This window comes from Larus michahellis, chromosome 9, assembly GCF_964199755.1.
Source record: "Larus michahellis chromosome 9, bLarMic1.1, whole genome shotgun sequence".
Lineage (NCBI taxonomy): Eukaryota > Metazoa > Chordata > Aves > Charadriiformes > Laridae > Larus > Larus michahellis.
The window spans coordinates 8,280,307-8,301,646 of record NC_133904.1 but is presented as its reverse complement, the minus strand read 5'-3'; the positions used below and the strand labels follow the sequence as shown (position 1 = coordinate 8,301,646).

The window sequence follows — 21,340 nt, the reverse complement described above, 5'->3', positions numbered from 1 at the left end:
GCAGTCTTCATGCATTTATTAATACCATGCTAATAATTTCTTTTAATTAGTGTTATAGTAGGAAAGCACAAGAATGCAGGCCTTGGTCCTTTTTAGGTGAATTAATTACACCACACCCAGCAATACCTGCACCCCCAATACATACAAAGGATCCATATATAAGATTGTTTTTCTATTTCCCAGGCATTTGCTGGCATTTGTAACTGAGATTTATTCATCAACAAGCTAAGAAACAACACAATAAAAATGACTAAATGAAAACATAAAAATTAAGCCCTTTTACACAGAGCCAAGCTGAGCAGCCCTATTACCCAGACTCTTCCAGACTCCTAATAAAAAATCAAAAATGATTGGCAAACAAGTTGGGAAAGATATACTCTGTTCTTTTTCAGTTCTTTGTCTGCATGTGAACATAGTACACTTGTCAGCAAGCGGTAGATTATGCAGGCTGTAGTCATGCATAACCATAAACCTGTGCTATGCTTTCTGTGACTCAGTGACACTAACCCTGCTCATCCTCCTCCAGCATGCAGTCTCTGCCATTCTAGTTTCAGACTAGAAAATGAAACGGATCCCACCTTCAGCAGGCCCGGCTCCACCACTTATGAATTGCCCCCTGCAGTTTCCCTAAAGCCACTCCAAAGCCCCTTAGTCTGGTGTCAGTCTTAAGACGAGGAATGGAAATACAAATATCCAGCTGCTGAAAACATTCAAATCCACCTGTGATTGACCATCTCCTCCCCTTTTGCTCTGTTCACCTCCACGGCTTCTCTTCTGCATCCGAAACCCCCGAAGGATTACGTGTAATGGGTAAAGACAAAGTCTTCATTCAGTCCCTACAGATTCTCATACCAGGCCTGTAAGAGCTGTGGGTGCTTCCATTCACAGGGGCAAAACATTCATTCATAGGCAAATGTTAAGCTTGCAGAGGCAGGTTATACAAGTTACGTGTGCCATTATCCTCTCCACGGAAAAAACTGCTGAATCTCCCTCCAAATGGAAAGATAATTCTATAAAATCTTATAGACCGAGTTCTCCATATATAACAAGTAATTTTGTGCTGTTGCACACAAAAGTGCCATGTGCCGTGGAGGAAAGAAAGATCTTAAGGGTCTGTTTTTCCTTTTTATTTTTTCCCCTTTCCTTTTAAATGCAAGCACATATACATAAATGAGATGTATTTTGGGGTTATGCCAAGCCTCTGTGGCACTGACACAGAGCTATTATAGGTAAAACACTTCTGGTTTTCTTGCGAGCCTTCTGGCTGTCTCAAAGAGAAGGCCTTCAATTACTGATTCTGCCTTTTTGGAAGCTCTTTAAGGGTTAGATTCTGGATGAGGAGTTACGAGATCTCACGTTTAATTCAGTTTATCATAGCTGTACACTCTCAAGTGAAATCAATGAAACTGACTGGAAAGAGCAGGATACTTAATGAAGCACCTTGGGGATTGAAATACCTGTTATTCAACGCTCATGAAATACGTCTCTCTTCACAGTTTTACCCTCCCCTATTTTGAACAGTCAGGATCTCCAGCAATGCCAGCCTGACCTTAAATGCCATCTGGACTGTACTTAAGTATTCTGAGCAGGCACAGAAGAGCCACATGCTTCTCGTTCTTGGGATGTATGAGCAGATAATAAGCCAAATCTGTACCACAATGAAATTGATCTCTCTTCAAGCTGTCCCTCTTTTAAGAACCTTTTCACATGAATTCATAAATCAACCTGAGCTTTTTCTCTCCCAGAGTGTGTCACAAAAGATTATTCCAAAGAGACATAGAAAATACTGATAAGATTTCTCCCTCCTTTCTAGCAATGAACTCACAGAAGATGTCACTCACTCTACACCAGTCAACAGCAGACACTAAAAAGTTAGGGAGTAGCCCAATATCAAGTGCCTGCCCTTGTGATTAGTATCAAAGGCACGAATAACACGTCACCTTTTACGCATCCATGGTGTACTGAGTATCTCTGAATCAACAGGTTGAGGGTACCTAAATGGGATCTGACTCCACATCTCCACTTGAAATGGTCTTGCTTTGTCCTGTCCTACAATGCCACAAAATCTGTCCATGTTGTTTTAATTCACCAGGTACTTATGCTGAGAAAGATGCTTCTAAAGAGCCGTGGAACACCCTACGGAAAGGCAAGAAAAGCCAAGGAACATAAGGTGTGTCCTTTCAACCTTTTTCTACAATACAGCAGGTAACATCAGCTTAAAGAAATGGTACTGACAGGTACTGCCTGTTCTGGTTTTGCTTTCCACCAGCTTGGCACTCCTCATGTCAATAAGGTGGCACTGAACCGGACTGCACAGTGTGAGGAGGCTGCTCTACCCTTCTGCTCCAATCTCAGCTGGAAGAAGGGATGGGACAGGACCTCAGAGGACATTCATCTCCACTGCAAGCAGCACATGCACAAATGCCAGTACTGTGAGCGTGCTGTCCCTCAGCGGGCTTCACTGCCATCCCATACACTGCACTCCACACCTCCACTCTAATTAGTTACAGATGTAAAGGAACTGAAAGAGATTTCCCCTCTAGCTTTGCATTTACTAAAAGGTCACGAAGGAAGTGTGACTTTTCTCCTGTGAACAGAGATATCAGAAGCTAATGAAATCTGAATCTAATGAATCGATCCTTGCTGTGCACGTTTTCTTTTCAGTCTTCATTTAGAAATGAGCTCCTTTTCCCCTTCACAGGCTACTGCAGACTGCCACACGTGCTGTGCAGGAAAGATCCAGCAGGAAGGCTGAGGGTTGTGCATCTCTGCCTTCTCCCTGCCCTACCGGCACTAGCAACTGTGTCGGTGTCACACAACAACAGAATGCCACACAGCCCATCACCATTTTAGTTACACCTAGCCCAATATAGACCCACAAGCAGCCCCACGTGCTATTACACATACACGCACAATACATGCACTCGCATATTTCAAGCAATAAATACCGATGCCAATTACACAGCATTTTGCCTATAAGCAGAGGTAAATGCACACTCGCACACATTGTTTTAATTCACACACCCTTGTGCGCAACTTCTTCCAAGTATAATGCATAAATGCATCCTCTAGTGTGCATACAAGCACGCAGCTAACTACAGCATATACAAATCCACTTGAAAAGCATAAACACGTATATCCTATTACTCACGGGTGCTAACACGCCATTACAAACTCGCATGCTCATGTCTGTACCCAAACACACACCCTTCCTGACCCCCACCTCTAGGAATGCAAGAGGCCTGGGAATCAATAACCACTTACAGCCCTTCAATCCAACACTGTCAACTTTGTTCTCCCCTGTTTACGGTGACAGACAAGCAGACTACAGATACGGGACATCAGTATGCAGAGGAGGAGAGGTGGGCACTGTGTCAGCATAAGAAGCAGGCAGACGCTGCTGAATTCAGCAGATGCTGTTCTCGCCTCCTGCAGCCAACTGAGCAGAGCTGCCACTGTCCCAGAAACCCGCTTTATTCCCAGGACATCAGTGCAACCAGACAGAACAAAACAGGGCGATAATCACAGGCCATTTTCCCGAAACAACATAACTGTACATAGGAAGATTCAGAAAAATCCAATTCTTATCTGTTTCCAAAGCCTAAGCAATGATCTTGTCCACATAAAGATGTGCTGCGTGATCAGTATCACATCAAAACCACCGGATACCGTACCCTGCAGAGAAACGGAATGGAACTAAACAGACTTCAGACACAGCAGGCCACCTCTAAAATTGTCAGGGTGCTTTGCTGACCTCTTAAAGTGAATGAGCATGCAAATGCAGTGCACCTGAGAGAGGTCAATACCTCTGCCAATGAATTTCAACCAACCTTGCAGCATCCAGAATAACCCAAAAGCTGTCCGTGTTCTTAAAGTCTGACATGAGCTCCAATCATGTACCTTTGTCACAGCCCACAGCCTTCACCTGCATCTGAACACCGCAGAGCTACTCAAGCTCAGCCCACAACATGGCCTTGTTCTTACGATCCTGAGTTTCTCACTGTATCTATATTCAGAGATCTCACTTCTGCATTATGAACAAATCCTATTATGCCAGGCCTGAATCTCTCCTGGGCAGAGACCAGCATTAATATAAATATAATTATGGTTGTTTAATAAATGTATGATGTCTGCCGATCTATCTTGTTAAATTAACCACAGGAGTGAATTTTGCATTAGTCATGACAAGGCCCATTTTCAAAGCTGACATTTAATACCAGTCCCCAGTACAAATCTTACTTCAGGGTACACAAATCAAAGGATTTGGTGAGTATCTTTGAGGGCTGAGTGTGCAAGACCATAGAAGCACTTTTGGTGGCTTGCTGCAGGCATCCATTCTATGCAACATATTTACCTAGAGCTGATCAACCAGGTAAGAAATTCGAGGCATTTCAGCATACGTGGAGGTTAGTGGGGTTGTGCTTGACCCAGAAAAAGCTTCAGCACTTTGATCCCTGGAAGCCCTTCCAATCACTAAACATACTAGCTTGATCAGAAAAGTGACCTTTCTGTCGCTCTTTCAGAGCCAGCCTGAGCTCTGCTTTCAGATCCCATTTATTTCATTCTCCCTCACTGGAAAAGACAAAAGGGCTGCTCTTAAAAGGTCATCGCAAAATTGGTGTCCAGCTGCCTACTGCAAAATCCATATGGGCCATCAGACTGCAGGGAACAGAGCGTCCATCATATAGCACATTCATTACTTTCATCTCTGGTAGAAGGTTCATTCTGGTAGCATGGGTTACAGTGTTGACCTTGGACGCCTGTTCACCTGGGTGCAGGACAGCTGAAGGTTCTGAGCAAGGCACCAAGCTACTCAGGCTTGGTTATGTTGTACTACGGGGTTGTCTCCGTCCTTCCCCGTCATTGCCAGCCAGTAAGGCATGGATACTCTGAGCCATCACAACACAGTGACACAGCCCTTCTCCCTAACTCAGATGACAGCCACATCCCAGCCTATTACTTCTCAAGGCTAGCAAGAAAAATATGAGGAAGGCAATAAAAATGGAATTGAAGGTGTAACATAATAGAAAAAGAGCGGCAAAGTAAATAACTTCAGAAGTACTAGATGCCTCCTCCACTGGTTTCATGTAGAGTTAGCATTTCAAACCAAATACTCTCCTCACTCAACTTTCAATTATCTTGCAAGATAAAAATCATTTTATAAACTCCCAGCTTCCCCTCCGAACCAGAACAAGTCTCGATACCCGCGATCTGCTCACCAACAGCTTTTAAAGAAACAACTATCAAAAAAAAAAAGAGCACCTTGCACCAAAATGCAAACTGCCCTTCTGATCCTGTGACAAAACCAAATTCATATATTTTAAACTATATTTTACAAAATAAGTGATCCCCAGCAGGAATAAGCTACTCTAAAATGGACAACATTTTTGGGCTTTTTTTAACCCCAGTTGCACATGGCTGTACAGAGAAGTACAAACTCATTTGCAGTATCTTCCTCGAACTCATTAAAAAAAAAATCACCTCTCTCATTGTTACTTTGTATGAATCTCTGATTCAATTTTATTGTGGAGTTCAGTCATCATCTCCAGCACCCCCAAAGGAAACTTTCCGCTTTATTCCAAAAGCCAAGAAGAGGCAGGACACAGTAAAAGATTCGGTTAGAAATGTTTTGAGAAAACTTGGTTTGTTTTTTTTTTTAATCAAAGCCAAAACTTTTTGCGGGAGTATAACAGATTAGAGGTGACTTTTCTCAGGGAGAGCTGCTCAGCTCTTGTGTGCACTTTTGATCAGACCCCACAAGAAAGATACCCTTTCCAATTGAGCTCCCTTGTTCCCTGTGAACAACTAAATATTAATTGGAACAGTGGTTTAGACTGGGGTTGTTCCGTTTTAGGTGAGTACTGTTGCTACCGAGTTACAAAATTAGTCTTTCCTGGCTCAAGGAATTTCACATTATGCCTGAACTTGATGATCTTAAAGGTCTCTTCCAACCTGTACAATTCTATGATTCTATTATTTACACAAAATATAACAACTCTTACATAAGAAGCAGGGATAAGTTCAACAAAGAACTATACGGTGATGTAACTCCTTGCTTTGATCAGGCAGACTGGCATCTGACTTTTCTTCAGCCCAAAAGAAGATAATAATCTATTCTGAGATTGGTTGTTTTTAATTTTTACAAGTCACTTTAAAAGGCTGTGTTTTGATTCTGGTGCAAAATGGGAACATTGCTTGAAGTATCAGAAATTTTCAAAGACACCACCTGCTTTCCACAACTATATACTGGTGTTTTACTCTCCTGAGGTGAAAGTTGCTGAGGAAGCGTTGACTATAGCGATGGTGATGACAACAGAAAATGAGGTAAACCATCTTTGGAGGTGTAAGTCCTAGTAGCAGCCTGGTAAGACTTTGGTCTCTTTAAATCTGATCCCTACTGGGGGGCGGGGGGGGGAGGGAATTGCTAGGACTAAGTGGTCAGTCAACAGAGTGGAAGATTTCCCATTTCTGGGCAGAGGGAACAAACTGAATAGATTTGCCTTACAGATGGCAATCCATGGCAGATACAAAAGGTCCTGATGAGTAACAGCGTGTTCCCTCTCCACCTATTCCAATGATCTAATAAATCCCAGAGGAAGATGAGATAAGGGGAATGATAATCAGTGTTTAGCATCATCATTATTGAGAACGGCCAGACTATAACACACCATAATCTTTGGAAAGACTAATAACATTATGGGTGGGAAAAGAAAGACCTCTAACGAATTAAAGATACTACTTTAACAAATATATGTGTTTAACAATGTTGTCAATGCAGTACTTCCTATAATAGTGTTCCAGAGCTTATTTTCTATTTACGGTACCAAATGCTTTCTCACTGTTCTTAGTGCTGACTGCCAGGAATTTTTACTGTTTAGCTCCTTACATCCATTTCCTACGTTACATTGGCTGCTATCTATTTTCCCTGTTTTCTTTGTTCAGAGACAATAAATCTACGCTATTATCCCTCAGAAGATTACTTTCATCAGCCACATTTAGGAAAATGACCTCTACTGTTGTTTACCCATTACATTCAGAAATACTGGTAAACAATTAGTGCTAACAAATAAGAAACTGAGACTGAAATAACAGAAATCTGTCTTACTATAATCAATCTATCAAGCAGATTTTTCATCAATATTATGATTCACTGTCCTCTACACTCTAATTATTGCCTTCTTTTTGCTACTAAACCACGATCAGTTTTAACTGAATATGTCCTCAATTTCTTGATTAGGGAATTGTGCCTTTTTGGATATGCAACAAAATCCATTTAAAAAAGGATTCAATTTTTATTCATAATACTTCTGTATATTTTTTTCCTCTTGTGGTCTGCTTTACTTATAATATTTTCTCAGCTCTGGAAAATCATCCATAATTAAGGAAAAAAATATACATGCACACATGTTAATAGGAACACTGTCCTCTTCCCATATTACATGTAATTGGGTCACGATCACTGGTGTCTAAGTAACCACAAACTCCCACATCAAAGACTAATTCATCCTTTCCTATTATAATGAGTCCAAAATAGAGTTACACTGGATACGACATCTTTTGTGTTAGAAAATAATCATCTGTAATGTCTGGAATCTTTAATAGTATTTACTGCTGCTGCACGAAATCTCACGTATCTCTCACCCATACTGAAGTCCATAGCTACACATTTACTTTTTGTTTACTGAATACAAGTACTTATGAGGTAACTTGTCCCATTTTCTAGTTTGATTCAGTGTGCCACGCTGGCTTATTTCCTAGACTTTGTCAACATACTTACAATATGTATTACTGAATTATCAGTAAATGAAGATGTAACAGACTGCCATTCACTCCCATCCCAGCCACACATGGTTACTTCTACCTCTTCTGTCCTTCCCAAGAAGGGGGTAAACTAGTATCTGGAGATTCTGAAATTCCAAAAATGTACTTTTCCCAGCAGGTTTCAGTACAACCAATTACATTATACTTTATCAGCGAGGTCCTTCAATTGCTTGTTACCCAGATGCTTAGCAGTAGTACACAGACATTTCAGAAATACATTCCTTCTGCAGGTTTCCCCACAGTGGTTCAATGTCTTCATGACAAGCTGTTTGAGTTTGAACTGCATTTCTTTTCATTGATCTTGCCTTTTTTTTTTTCCCTTCCCCCCATCTCCACCCCCCTTCAGCATTATTTTGTTTGGCCTCGTGAGAGATTAGTTCTCTTCCTCTGAAGCACAAGGGTCCCTCATCCATGTGATCCCCATGACCACTAGAACATGAGTCACTTCTCCAAAAAAGGTCTTCCTGTCAGTTATGCAACCAATGGTTACCTTTCCATCTTTCTTTCCTTCCCTTATTTACAGCATTAAAAAGCTCTCTGACAAAATCACCAAGATTTTTGTCTTTCCTATGATACACCATTCCATGTACTTCTCTGCCGTGTGTTTCCAACAAGCATCATCCAAACTTGCCTTCGTATCTTATTCTTTTGCTCCAGGCAGACAATGCACTGTCACATTACACTTCTGTTTACTCCTCTGTCCGCTTTTCCGAAGTGAAGCTCACTAAGGACAACTACTTGTTTGAACAAATCTCAGTGTTTTTCTATTTTACACCAGAAGGCATTCAAAGATATTCTTTTAACTCTCTATACGGCAGTAGCCATCTCAATGAGTATCTGAGAGAAGAATATCACACAACATCAGCATTGAACGTCTCCAAATTCTCTTTCTACTCTTGGCTATGAGTAACCAACACCTTTTTTGATTTCTACTATCTTCAGCTTCCTTGTGTCTGATCGCTCCACACTTATGGCGTGTATGCAAATAATTTCTGCGTTGTCCCTGATGTCTGCATTCCCGCAGGTTGTATGCTGTGCTGAAACGTCTCCTTCTAGACCACGTATCTTCTCTTATAGATCTCCCGCCATCTGGCAGTGAATGCATCAAAAATTTCTTCTTTGGACAAAAATTAGAATATAACACATCCAAGGCAGATCACAGCAGTTTTTTTCCTTCATCATCCATATGCAGTATGCAATACAGTGTGTTACCTAAAGATAAACCATAACACCCCAAATTCCATCCAAAACCCTCCCTGCTAGGCATGTCAACTTCTGCCTCAGAGTTCATTCGGCATAAGCATACCCTTTCTTTACAAGTACAAGTTCATCACATACAGAAGCACATATTTCTGCTCTGTTATTCAGCATTAAAGTGTTTGCAATTCAGTTTGGCTTAACTCATTTCTAAAGTAAATTAAGCCAAATTTAATTAAGGCTACCTTAATTCTGCTTCAGAATGTTGACATGTAGCTTAATGTGGTTTAGCACAGGACTTTCCACTCGCACCTTTAGCTAATTCAGAGACATTTTCCTGCATGTTCTGATACAGACAAACTATTAAAGAATTCAGCCTGTTTAATTATCAAAAAAAGATTGAAAGGTGACTCGGTTGCATTGTATAAGTACCTTTAAGCGAACGAATTGCAAGTTACTAAAGGTCTCTCTAAGCTAGCAGAGAAAAATAACAAGAATGCAGCTGAAAACAGCAGGCAGATGAATTCAAATTAGAATAAGGCAATAATATTTAACAGTTACTGACCCCTGGAACAAAATACCAGGGGACCAGATGGGTTTCCAATCATGCGATGTTCTCAAATTCAGTCAATGTTTTTCTACAAAACCTACTTACACAAAACAGAAGTTACCAGGCTTTGTACAAAGCTGCCTGGGTGAAACCCAAAGGCTTATGATGTATATAAGAGGTCAAACCTGACGACCTAAATGGTCTCTTTCTGGACATTAAAACTCCATATATTTGTTATTAAGATTCTGTTTTCAGTGCCTAATACATTTCCGAGCAACTGCAGCCTTCCCTGCTATAGGATAGGCTGTGTCTGGACATGGCAGACAAGAGCAGGAGAACTGAGCCCTCTTTGCTCTTACTCTGACACGGAAATATTTGTCTTCAGTCCACACTTGAGACTTCTGCTTCTGAGTCCTGCTTCATATGCCACCATGTGCATCTATCTCATACATGTGCAGCACGGCATGCTGACCTCTCTGCTACTGTTGGTTTGGGATCCCCCACCACCTCCTTCCAGTGTTCGAAGTCCCAGAAAGGGAGAGAGGCTGTGGAGCTGTGCTAGGTAGAAAGGACACTATTGTCACACTCAAGAAGCTGCGACAGAAGCAGAATCTCCAAGTGTGGGCTCATGCAATACCCACCTTCTCCAGCTGGAAGACCTGACCCTACACTCAAAGACAAACCCACCACAAGGTGCAGTCTGCAGGCACGCATGTATTATTTATGATGTTTAGAGTAGTACGCAAGGGCACATATTGTGATTTAAGCAAAAAGAAATGTCAATACTCTGTCAGTGAGGAAAGAATTTAGTACTTTCAATGCAGAGGAATAACAGTCAGTCCTGGTATATTGGGTAATTTGAAACAAATTTTGTTATAAAAAGAAAAATAGAGAGAAAAGATAACACAATTACTACAAGAGTTTAGCACATGTGAAAAAATAAAACTGGATTGGAAACAAAAAGAAATCGACCAAAGAGACAAGAGACAGGTAGAACCAGGATGTATCTATAGATTTTGAGACTGGAGAGAATGAATAGACCATCCAATTTGATTTTAGAGCAGACCAGACCAGGGGACCTGGGAGTAGATAATAGAGGCATAAATATGGCAGTGAACACGGATAGAGTGCCGACAGACCAAACAGACTGGGAACAACTGCAGCTGTGGGAAAGTGCATCTTACAAAGGATACAGAACCCAGCAAAAGGACAGAACAGAGAAAGAAGGGAGATCAGATTTCAAAATATAGTTTACATTTAATGATGGACAGCATATACATATTATAGGCATCAACTAGTGGAATTCACTGCTGCAGGAAGCCCTGTCTGAGAAAAGATTACGAAAGGGGATGAAAAAGTGCCATAATTATTCACAGAGAACGTAGCTCATTATTTGAAGGTTTTGATAATGATAATCAGGCCCCGTGCTGCAGCGGATGAAGTGAAGGAGAGGCAGGTCAGGCTGGTAGGATTATTTCCTTTCCATGTCTTAGTGTAATTGAATCAGTTGCATTACAGGCTGGTTTTGTTCTCTTCTGAGCCATGAGGAACCAGCCTCTGTATGAAGCAGGATACCTGATTATATGGACCAATGGTCTGATCCAGCATGGCAAATGTTATGATCTTAAGAGGAGCAAAATCAATCTTCGCAGAAAATCCTGTGTGTGAAAGACTTTGAAATTTAGATGCTTCTAAAATCCATGCAGAATGAAAGACAAACATGGCTCTTTTAGCCTGTGCTTTTGCCACCTCCCTATTCTTATTTTCCATGCCTGAGGAGTTCATGATTAGACTAGGAGCTTCATCAAAGGGCAATTTTCAGCTGCCAAATAGATTTGTACAATAAATCCACACGGGGCCAGATTAACAAGCAAGAGAGACATCAGAAATCAAAAAGCTAGCTGCTGTAATTCCACAGAAAACTTGAAAGGATGATGTGCAATGATATTTGGACTTTTAAAGGGACACCATTGAAATACTGCAGTTAGTTTTCATTAGGAATGTTGCTTTTCTATCCCTTATCCTCCCCAAGAGTTTTTCTTTAGCAGACTGAAATCCCATGGGCATTCAAGGTCATGACATTCAGGATTGCTTAGTGGGCTTCAGATAGAACAGTAACATTTCATCCGGAAAAATCACATACATGTATGTGACTGCAATTTCCGTCACCACTATAATATTTATAATAGAAAATTTAAAATAATCTTTAAGCATCTAGTTTGCTTCACTTCTGTAGTTTTCTGTTTGCTCTAATAATTTGTTCTGTGAGCGTAGCTAAGGCTCTAACAAACCCACATCTGAAGTCAAACCAGGTCCTCAGCTATACCCATAAGCTGAATAAATACAATTCAGAGATTAGCCTGACCACAAATTGCTAGTCATTTTCAGCCTTCTGGCACTACAAAAGACAGTTTGACTTCTGAGCATGGCAGCATTGATTTTAATAACAGGAGAGTTTATTCCTCCTTACAGCACATGGAAGGACCCACTCCCGCTGTCACAAGGTGACAGCGTTTGTTGTTTTTATGTCTCTGCATGAGTACGCTGGGTTTGTTCATTTTCAAATGGGGCCATAATAACAGTATCTTGCCAGCAGGGTGAAAATATGGAGGCTGGCCATTGATTCATGTCTTGTTCCCTCACAAAATGCAATCTCTTCTCCATGCAACCTCAAGTGCAATTGCAAATGGATTTTTTTTTGCTTCAAGTATAGAGGTTGCCCAGATCTGTAATGTCAAAACCTGGGATTCTTCCAGCTAATCCTGCTCTCTCAAATTCCAGACAATGGGTATGACAGGATACTTGCACTTCTGATTCCTTTTGTATGGAAACAGTTTGATAACCCCCTCTAACTCAGTACCTGTCACCACCTTTCTCGAGTACAGCACTGGAATATGGAAAGACTGGGTTGCAAACACCTATCTAGGGAAGTGGAAAAGCAGTCGAGGGAAAGATCTCATAAACAAAGCAGAAATAGCAGTTGTTTATAACACATCAGGGAAAAAAAAAAATCTAGAGGAACATCAGCATTCAAGACGGAAAAGAATCAAGATAATCCCCATTTTCCACACATCAGCCCCACAGTGTTTGTGATGTCCCTTGGTTTAATAAAAAGCAAACTACCAACTAGAAATTGCTAACAGCTAGTGAAAGGAATGTAGGAGATTGCAGGGATTTGTTGGAACAAGTACTCCAAGGCTGAGTCCCAAACAGAAGGGGTAAACAGCAGAGCTAAGACAACTGGTTCAATTATATGATGGTGGAAAAGAGTGGGCCAAGGAGGCGGTACATGATTGCTCTGCTTTGCTATTCTACATGCCAGCCATGTCCTTTGCACTTCAACAGAACTGGATACCTCCCAGCTTTGTGGAGTCAGATCTATTATGACCTCACCCCATAGGCATTTTTTATTGTACCATAATTTAACCATATGGCATGGGACCTATTCTCCAGTTACACAGCCAGTCAGCACCCAATAATCTATCAACAGCAGAGACAAAGGAGTTGATTTAAGATACTACTTCTGCCAAAGGGCTGAAGATTGAGCCAGGCTGTCTGCTCAGGAGCTGAAGAAGCAGACATCCCCATAGTGTCAATTTTGAAATTGGTTCCAAAAGGCAGAGAAGCTAGCAAATTTTTCACTTCTTCGTGGTTCAGGACCATATTTTTCTCCTCCTGTAACATGCTTTTACCAAAAAAATCTGGTTTAAGATATAGCAGCTATATTTTCTGCCAAGCCGTGATTTGCATTCTATTTCTTAGCCTGAATAACTAAGTGGGAGAGACAGAGAAACATGATTTGATTGACTCTGAGGTCCTAAAATGGGACCTAAGTTCCTATGTTCTTCTATCTACAGTCTTCTGTCTATTCCATTTTATTCTAATTGTTATCTTCAGCACTCCTGTTTCTACAGCTATATGATGGCATGTCTTTACATTGAAGGAAAAGGAATCTAGGGAAGCGTCCATGCACATAAAACGGCATGAGGACACCACTCTTGAGCCCTAAGTTATCTCAGCTGCTAGGACTGCTCCGTGGCAGCCTGCAGCATCACCCCGGGATGCCTGCGGAGAGTTCTCATTCAGGACTAACTCATTTGTCTCAATATAGCCTAACAGGGATGGAAAGCACAGGTTATCTGGCTACAAACCAAAAGACATGTAATTTCAGCCTAATAACTATGTTGCTGTGGCAATTAAATATCATAAACCACGTATTTTGGCACCATTAATAGGTCTGCCCATTTCCATACTAGAAAGATTCATCACTCCTGTGTGAAAATGCTGTCTCAAAAGCTAAGTCTGGGACTGAAATATCTGGAAATACCAGCGGATCAGTACTAACCTACACTATACTAACCTTAGTACACAAGTACTAACCTTGCTGGGAAAGTTCAGAACAGAATCACACAGCAAGCTTGAAAGACTAATGCTGTGGGAGTAGGCTGTGATTTGACTTCCCTGGGGCTCATTCCCACTACAGATGCCTCAAACTCAGTTTGAGGTGTGTTAAAATCACCACTGTGACAGCCCTTCCATACAGCCTTTTCCATTTTCTTTACAGGTCTGCAGTTAGAATAACTTACCAACCAGTACATGACTAAGGATAAAATCTGATGCCTCTCCTTGTTTTTATCGGCAAAGGAGCTAGCAGAGGCACTCTTGTTTCCTTTCAGACAGGGTCTAAGAGGAAGCGAACACGTTCACAAGCTATTCCCAGTGCATTGCTAACCCCTCCTTCCTTCCAAGAATGTCAAGGTCTCTGGAATATCTCTCTAAAGCCAATTATCCAAATATACCTTGATACAACACCACTGAACTTAGGAAGTCAGGGTTACAGCTGGCTGAACATAACAACAGAAATAATTGAAATAAAATGTAACAATTTAAATTAGTATCTTAATCCGTGATCCAGCTAGCATCAGTGATCATCTTTTGTCACATATAGAAAAAGCGTCCAATATATCATTCCGCGGGTACACATCAATAATGAGAAAGACTAAAATACTGTTGCCCAGTGCTCTCTGACCATTCTTGTGTCGAGTTTTAATACTTCCCGAGTGCTTTGGGGACAGGGAGGCTAAAGAAAGCTATGAGTCCATTCTTTTCCAAGTGTCATTCTCCCCTGTTTCTAGTAACTATGTGATTTTAAACACAATGGAACATCCCGCAGTCCCCTAACATTTGAATCTTTCAACTCGGGAACAGGAAAGCAGATGGCCTGAGTGACAGCTGAAATCCACTGCAGCAGGTGCCAGGGAGGACTTCTTCCAAAATCTGTTTCATGGCAGCATTTATGGGACACCTCAACAGACGGACTAGCTCACAGTATTTCACAGGCAACCACCACCATACTAACTTCTTGAAAGAGGTAAGGAATTATTCGGTCACTCTGACAAAATAATAGTTCATTTGTACAGCATCAAACTCAGCCTATTAGATTAAGAGACCATTGATTTTCCAGAGCCATTCACAAAACACCCACATTTGGCAAACACTGGAAGAGAGGCCGAGTGTTCTCAGCAAAAAGCTTCAAGCAGTCATACTAGTGCCAGAAAATGGGTTTTGCCGTATATAGGGTTAAAAAACCCCAAACCAGTTCCCCTGCCCCCAAAGAACAAATAAGCCTTTTCTAGAAATGATCACAAGTAAAATGACCCTACTCAACTACTGATCTCTTCCAAAACCGCAAGGCTAAACAGACTGTGGAGGCCTCTGTGGAGGCCTGAATTACCTTCTTGCAAAATTTACAGACTTCAAATGCACGTAGGTGGCCCTCCCATAAGACAATATTGAGCACCTTCAACAAAAAAATTAGTAAAAAGCAATAACACCCGTTACTTTTGAGAACAGACATGGTTACATCTCATGGGGTTTTGGTCACGCTTGCCTTAATACGATTGTCTTATCACCTGTCAAGAAAGATGAGACCAGCCAGAATAGTCCTACTGACAAACTCCAGTTTTCTTGGAGATGTAAGGCCCAAAGAATCCCTACAAAGTTCCCTCAGTTCTGTGATTTACTTTTCCAAACAATCTTAGAGCGCCAAAGCCCGCACACCTTCACGCTCCTATCGTTTAACGTGGCATGAACCAAACAGACTGGAGCGCAGTTAAGCCTGTGATTTCTCAGTTGCCATTATTAGTCAAATAATAAAGGAAACAAACAAAAAAACCCAATAAAAACACCTAATGAGGAAAAATCCTGCAGCAGTTCATATAAGAATCTACAAGTCTCTAAGGAAGACAAACGCCCACCATCTCCTGATTTGTTTGCTCAGAAATCCTTTCTCTCCTCTCTCCCCACTTCCAAAATGCCATTAACCCTTACATAGTTTTATGAAGCAAGGCCCACAAGCCTAAAAGGTAAAATTAGAATATCTTACAAATTGCATCATCAATCAATTATCACAAGGGGTTGGCGCAAATAAACCAAGCAGGAAAATAAAGCAAATAGGATGCAAACTTTTGCCTTGGGTAACAACTTAAGGAAACCGAACAAACCCCTTAATTTGAACCTTCAGTCCTTAGATTACTCTTAGATAACCATTTTTTTCTATACTTTTCTTGCTATTACAGCTGCTTCCAATTTGAGCCACTTTGGACCAGAACTGGAAGCAGAACTATCAGAAAGAAAATCATTCTTTCTTATTCTCCGCATCTGCTTTTGAATGAGATCCCCAGAGCACCGAGAGTCAGCTAAACACACATTTTAGAGATGATTTTTTTGAAAAGAAACTTTTGAATGCTTTTGAGACTTACCCATACTTAGGAAAAGTGTAAGCTCTGGGGGACAAAAGAAATCAGAAATGAGGAAAAGCCTGTCAAACTTGCAAAGATGATGTAAACATTTTACAGAAATGTACACCAGAAAGCACAGAATATATTTTATTTTTTTATTCATGCAAATACCTATCAAATATGCTTTATGGCAAGAATATTGCTGAAAACGTTTTTGGTGGTGGCTGAATGCTGGCAAGGGGCCAAATTAAAATTATTTGTAAGTTTATGCACCAGAGTTCCAATTACCAGAACAACATACATCTTACCAGAGAACAGAAGCAGCATCATGTGACCCACAAACTCCGTCAAAACAACTCCATTTCTGACTGTTAACTGTATTAAACTGCTTATGAATAAAGCCTACATAAAAAATCCTCACAGAAATTCGGTAAGTCATCTTCAATAGTAAGGAAGATGAAGAAAGTATTTCATTGCCTAAAGATAACTACAAAGAAGTAGTAATTCAGTGGACAAATCATATATTGGTAACAATATGGCTAATTTGGGCAGAAACAGGCCAAACCAGAGAAGTCCACCTCTGAAGGAGTAGAAAGAAGAAAGACTTTCATCTTGGCATATTGGTTTAGTTCAGCCACACTTCCACAGTAAATCACTGGCTCACCACTCATTTTGAATAACTCAGCCCATGCTAGCCAGGTTAAAGGGGATGGATAATATCAGGTCTTCCTATTTATTAGACTAACTCTCACTACTTTTGTCCAACAAAGACATTTTGAACGAGTATCGATAAGTCTTATGAACTGTATGGCCACGCTGCTTGATGCTGCTCTCTGCTTCCAGTGCCTCTGCAAAGGGATGGCTTTTCCCTCTAATCAAACCCGATGAGAAAGTTTGGGGTATTCGATTCCTCTGACTCAAAAGCATTAGACTGGATAGAAAAAAAAAAAATATGTTTTTTTTTCCCTCAGTTCTCCCAAAGGCTTGCTTCAACGAGGGACACATATCACTAGCAAAATCTCCTTTAAAGGGCACTGACAAGATATCTGCGATAATTTTAAAACTCATTTGTTACTCCTTGTTGTTTATAGCTAAAATCTATTTCCGTTAGTACTGCCTTTCCTCCACCAGGCACAACATGACAAGGAAAATGCTTTCCCAACATAGCACAGAGCATGAAGCTGAATTTTTGAGATTCGCTATATTGCCAAGACGTACAGCTTGGAACTCAGCTGTATAATACAAAAAGATACTAACTTGTAGGATGATAGATGCAGTAATGAACTGAACAGCACGGTCCAATATGCTATAGAAGGGTCTTCGTTAGTAGGCCAGGTAACAAGGAATCAAGAAGAATGGTGAAACAGTAATATGATAAAGCATGGTAGAGCAAAGAGATACAGAAGCTTAAAAATAAATCACACAAGAAATTCAGGAAAATGTCAACATGTGTCGCTGGAGATTTGATTCTTTTGGGGCCATGCTTGTACCTGTACTCAGCAGAACTACTTACAGTACAGCCTTGCTTTTAGTCTTTTAAAAGCCAAAGATGAGAAGGGGCTCAACATTCCACTAATGGGAGGCAGCAATAACAATCACAGGGTGAGCTGGAGGTGTAAAAGCTCCAACGAGGGAACAAGGCAGACTACCTTCACACAAGAAAAGAAATGATAAGCAGGTTTTTTAGCTTTGGTGGTGTGTGTGTGTGTTTTTGAGTGGATGTTTGTCTGGTGTGGGGTTTTTTTTTGCTTTTTAGCTTGTCTTTTTTTTTACAAAACACACTGTTTTCTGGTTTGACCACAGGGTTGTAGACTGCCAGAAGCAGAAGGGAGAATTCCCTGTGGAAAATGGCTGCTTTGGTTTTAGCAACTTTCAAACTGAGCCACTGCTCCTCTAAGACTGAATCAGGCAATCCGGACAAAATGAAAAAAGAGTTTGGATATGTTTTCGCCTTCTTTTCTTCTTCCTTAGGTTGAACAAAACCTTAGATAAGATCAATAGTTCCTTTAGTTTTAAGTTTCGCTTCCTTAAGGGTAGTTGGCTTACTGTGTTTCCATTGATCACACAGACAGGGAGACTGACAGAGACAAACCATCTTTTTTCTCCTCTCATGTCGCCCTCCTCCCCATTTGAAAACAAATGGCTTTTAAATGAGGCTGGGGTCACTATTCTTTCTCATTTACATATCAATAGTACCAAACTCCTGCCTTATCTTTCAGTCACTAAAACCTTTTTTTAAAAATGAAGGCTATATTTCAACCCAAGAGAAGACACACACATCCCTTGAAAAAAAAACTCTAGCAGCATCTTTTCTGGACTCTATCAGAAAAACCCCTAGATTGTGGTTTACCTCAGCCCTTCCTCGACACGTGGTAAGTGGGGGCACGTTTACCAGCCTCGTACAATTGATATTTTAACCTCTTGCTGCCTCTATACGGCTTTCTTGCATTTCCTAAACCCTTTGCACAATCCCTACCAGATGTCCCTGTGCAAGTCCAAGCACTGTACCTGTGCCCATAGCCCCCAAAACAGCTACTTGAATGAATTACTTTCATCACTTCCAAGCAGGAAGAAAGTCAAGGACCAGGATCCAGGTCTGCTGTGCTCTATTAGAAGTTTGACCACTGATTCACAGAATGATGCTGGACGTGGGAGCCTCTTCGGCATATAATGAGATGTTTTAAATCCCAGCTGCTGTTTGTACTGTACTTCAAGGTATAAAAGTATCAAAAACATAAGGGCATCCTTGTCCAGGGGAGATTCTAGATATATCCCTGCAGGGAGATCAATCCTATGCAATTAAGAAACTGATTCTACTCACAGTTAAGCACACATCTGCTAATCTAAATATCAGAAAACTCTAAATATAGGATGCTGACATCTCCTGCCTGAGCGTTAGTCTCAGACACAGATCGGTCCAAGAGGGAAGAACTCAGGCCGGGGTTTCTAGAAAAGTGTGACCTCTTAACGTGATAAATTTCCAGTTTGCAGGAATAATTTCAAGGCTTCCAGATACTGATGAAGTAATTTGGGCTTGATAGATGGCAGCTCAGTATTAAACAGTATTATGCAACAAAATCTTCAGGTCAGCCTGTCAAGTCCATACCCTAAATAATCCACTTGTAAGAACAAGGAAACAAGCAAGCAAGAACCAACTCTAAAGACAGCTAAAAGGAAGATGAAATAGCCTGTTAATATTGATTATTTGAAAGAGATAGTTTATGCATTTATATGCAGCTCCAGCATAAGTGTCAGAAATTATATTCCATTTTGATACCAATCAGTTAGGTACTTGATGTACTTGGAAAAAAAAAAAAAGAGCAAATACTATAAAGCTGTCTGAATCAGAGAAGCTGCAAAAAGTGTTTGTATTATCTTTACGATGAAGAAATGGTGAAAAAAATGCCCCCTCATGGGAATATTTATGTATCCTCCATCTTTGAGACAAATGATAATCCTAAACAAAGAAGAAGAAAAAAAAAAAAAAGAGGGATATGTGACCTCATAACAATAACTCAACGATCCAAATGGGACTCAGCTTTTCAGGGTGTTCAGAATGAAGGTTTTAGAACTGCCTTACGGCTTACAGACTTCCTTATGGGCCATGAGAACACGAGATTCTGTCACCAGTCACAAGCCAACAATGTCAACTTGCTCTTGTCCTCAGTGGCTGCCTGTGTTCCTGATCAGTGATGAAAAAGAGGACAAGAAAGAAGATAGAAAGCAATTTCACACATTTTAAAGGATTTCTTTAAAAAGAGGAATCCTGAACCATCTACATGAAGTCTTTCTGCTTATTTTTGGTGCCCCTACTATATAAGAGAGGGCCCCTGTGAATGGCACAGTGCTTAAATGCAACATCTGAATGTGGCATTTAATGTTCTCTTTCTACTATTTCAGCATATAATGGCACAAATTAAGCAAATTTGGGTTAAAGACCTCACAGACGCTGAAGGAGAAGAACAAATCGTTCAGTCTGATGTGTTGCTGTTTTTAGGTCTCAACTGTGGTTATCTAGGAAATCAGTGAAATCCCCCTCTATGGAGATCACTAGGAGTTTTGTCATTGACTTCAGTCGAAGTAGATTTTCCCCCACTGTCTAAAAAAGATTCAAAACCACTGTCTTGACCTGTGGTGCCTATTAAAAAACCATTAGCACTTCTCAGGAGTAGGGAGTGTTAGATGTAATGCCCAGGGCAATTATATTCTCTTTCTTTAAACAGTCTGCCGGTTTTTTTCTTCTGCCTTTCCTGTCTTGGAATTGATGTGTGTATAGCAGAGCATGGTTAAAACAGCAGCTGAGTACTTCCTGGCTGCGTTCTACAGAGAGGTAAAAGGATTAGTATAGAGCTTCCAAACATAATCATTTGAATGTCTTATTAATTAATTGTTATTTGTAATAATGGCTCTTTCCTTAAGCGTCTTTTAGGATCCTTAACTGCTTGTTAATGCTGTATAGATAAGGATTGCTCCCTAGTGGGAGAAATGAGGTGGAATATGGAAGCCTTTCAATAAAAGCAACAGGTGTGGGAATGCAACAAGAGAAAGAACACACCATGTGAGTGAATGGAGAATTGTGATCACTCAAATGCAATTACCACGGTTCATCCTGTGTACTTAAAAAGTACCAAGAGATCTCACAGACTCTGATCCATTCAGCCTGAGTACAGCCCTTCCTACCAAGTCTGGAACTTCATTTTGTATGGAATTCAGGTCTGTTTAGATCACAGTCACAGGCATACCTTGAGCTCACGGACAGCTGTCAAAACTAGACTTAGATTAGTGACCTTTGGCTGTCAGTAACAGGCAACTCCAAATGCAGGATTCTCAGTACAGACTCTTCAGTTTAGCCAGGCGAATGCCCAGATAGCTGCCCGTACCAAAGCGCGTGGTGCCACTAGTATTCAAGTTAATTACCTTAGAACAAGCTCAAAGATGTCCATATGACCGCCAACGCGTTTTTAACAATACTGTGAATGCCTTCACAAGGATAAGCGCCCTGTATCATCTCAAAAACACTCATTCCTTCAGC

General features: G+C 40.7%; 1 protein-coding gene across 1 annotated transcript in view; it reads right to left on the bottom strand.

The window, feature by feature from the left end:
- The window catches only part of AGBL1 (AGBL carboxypeptidase 1), a 298,518-nt gene that overhangs the window by 110,897 nt on the left and 166,281 nt on the right, over positions 1-21,340 (bottom strand). The gene's annotated exons all lie outside the window — the stretch shown is intronic.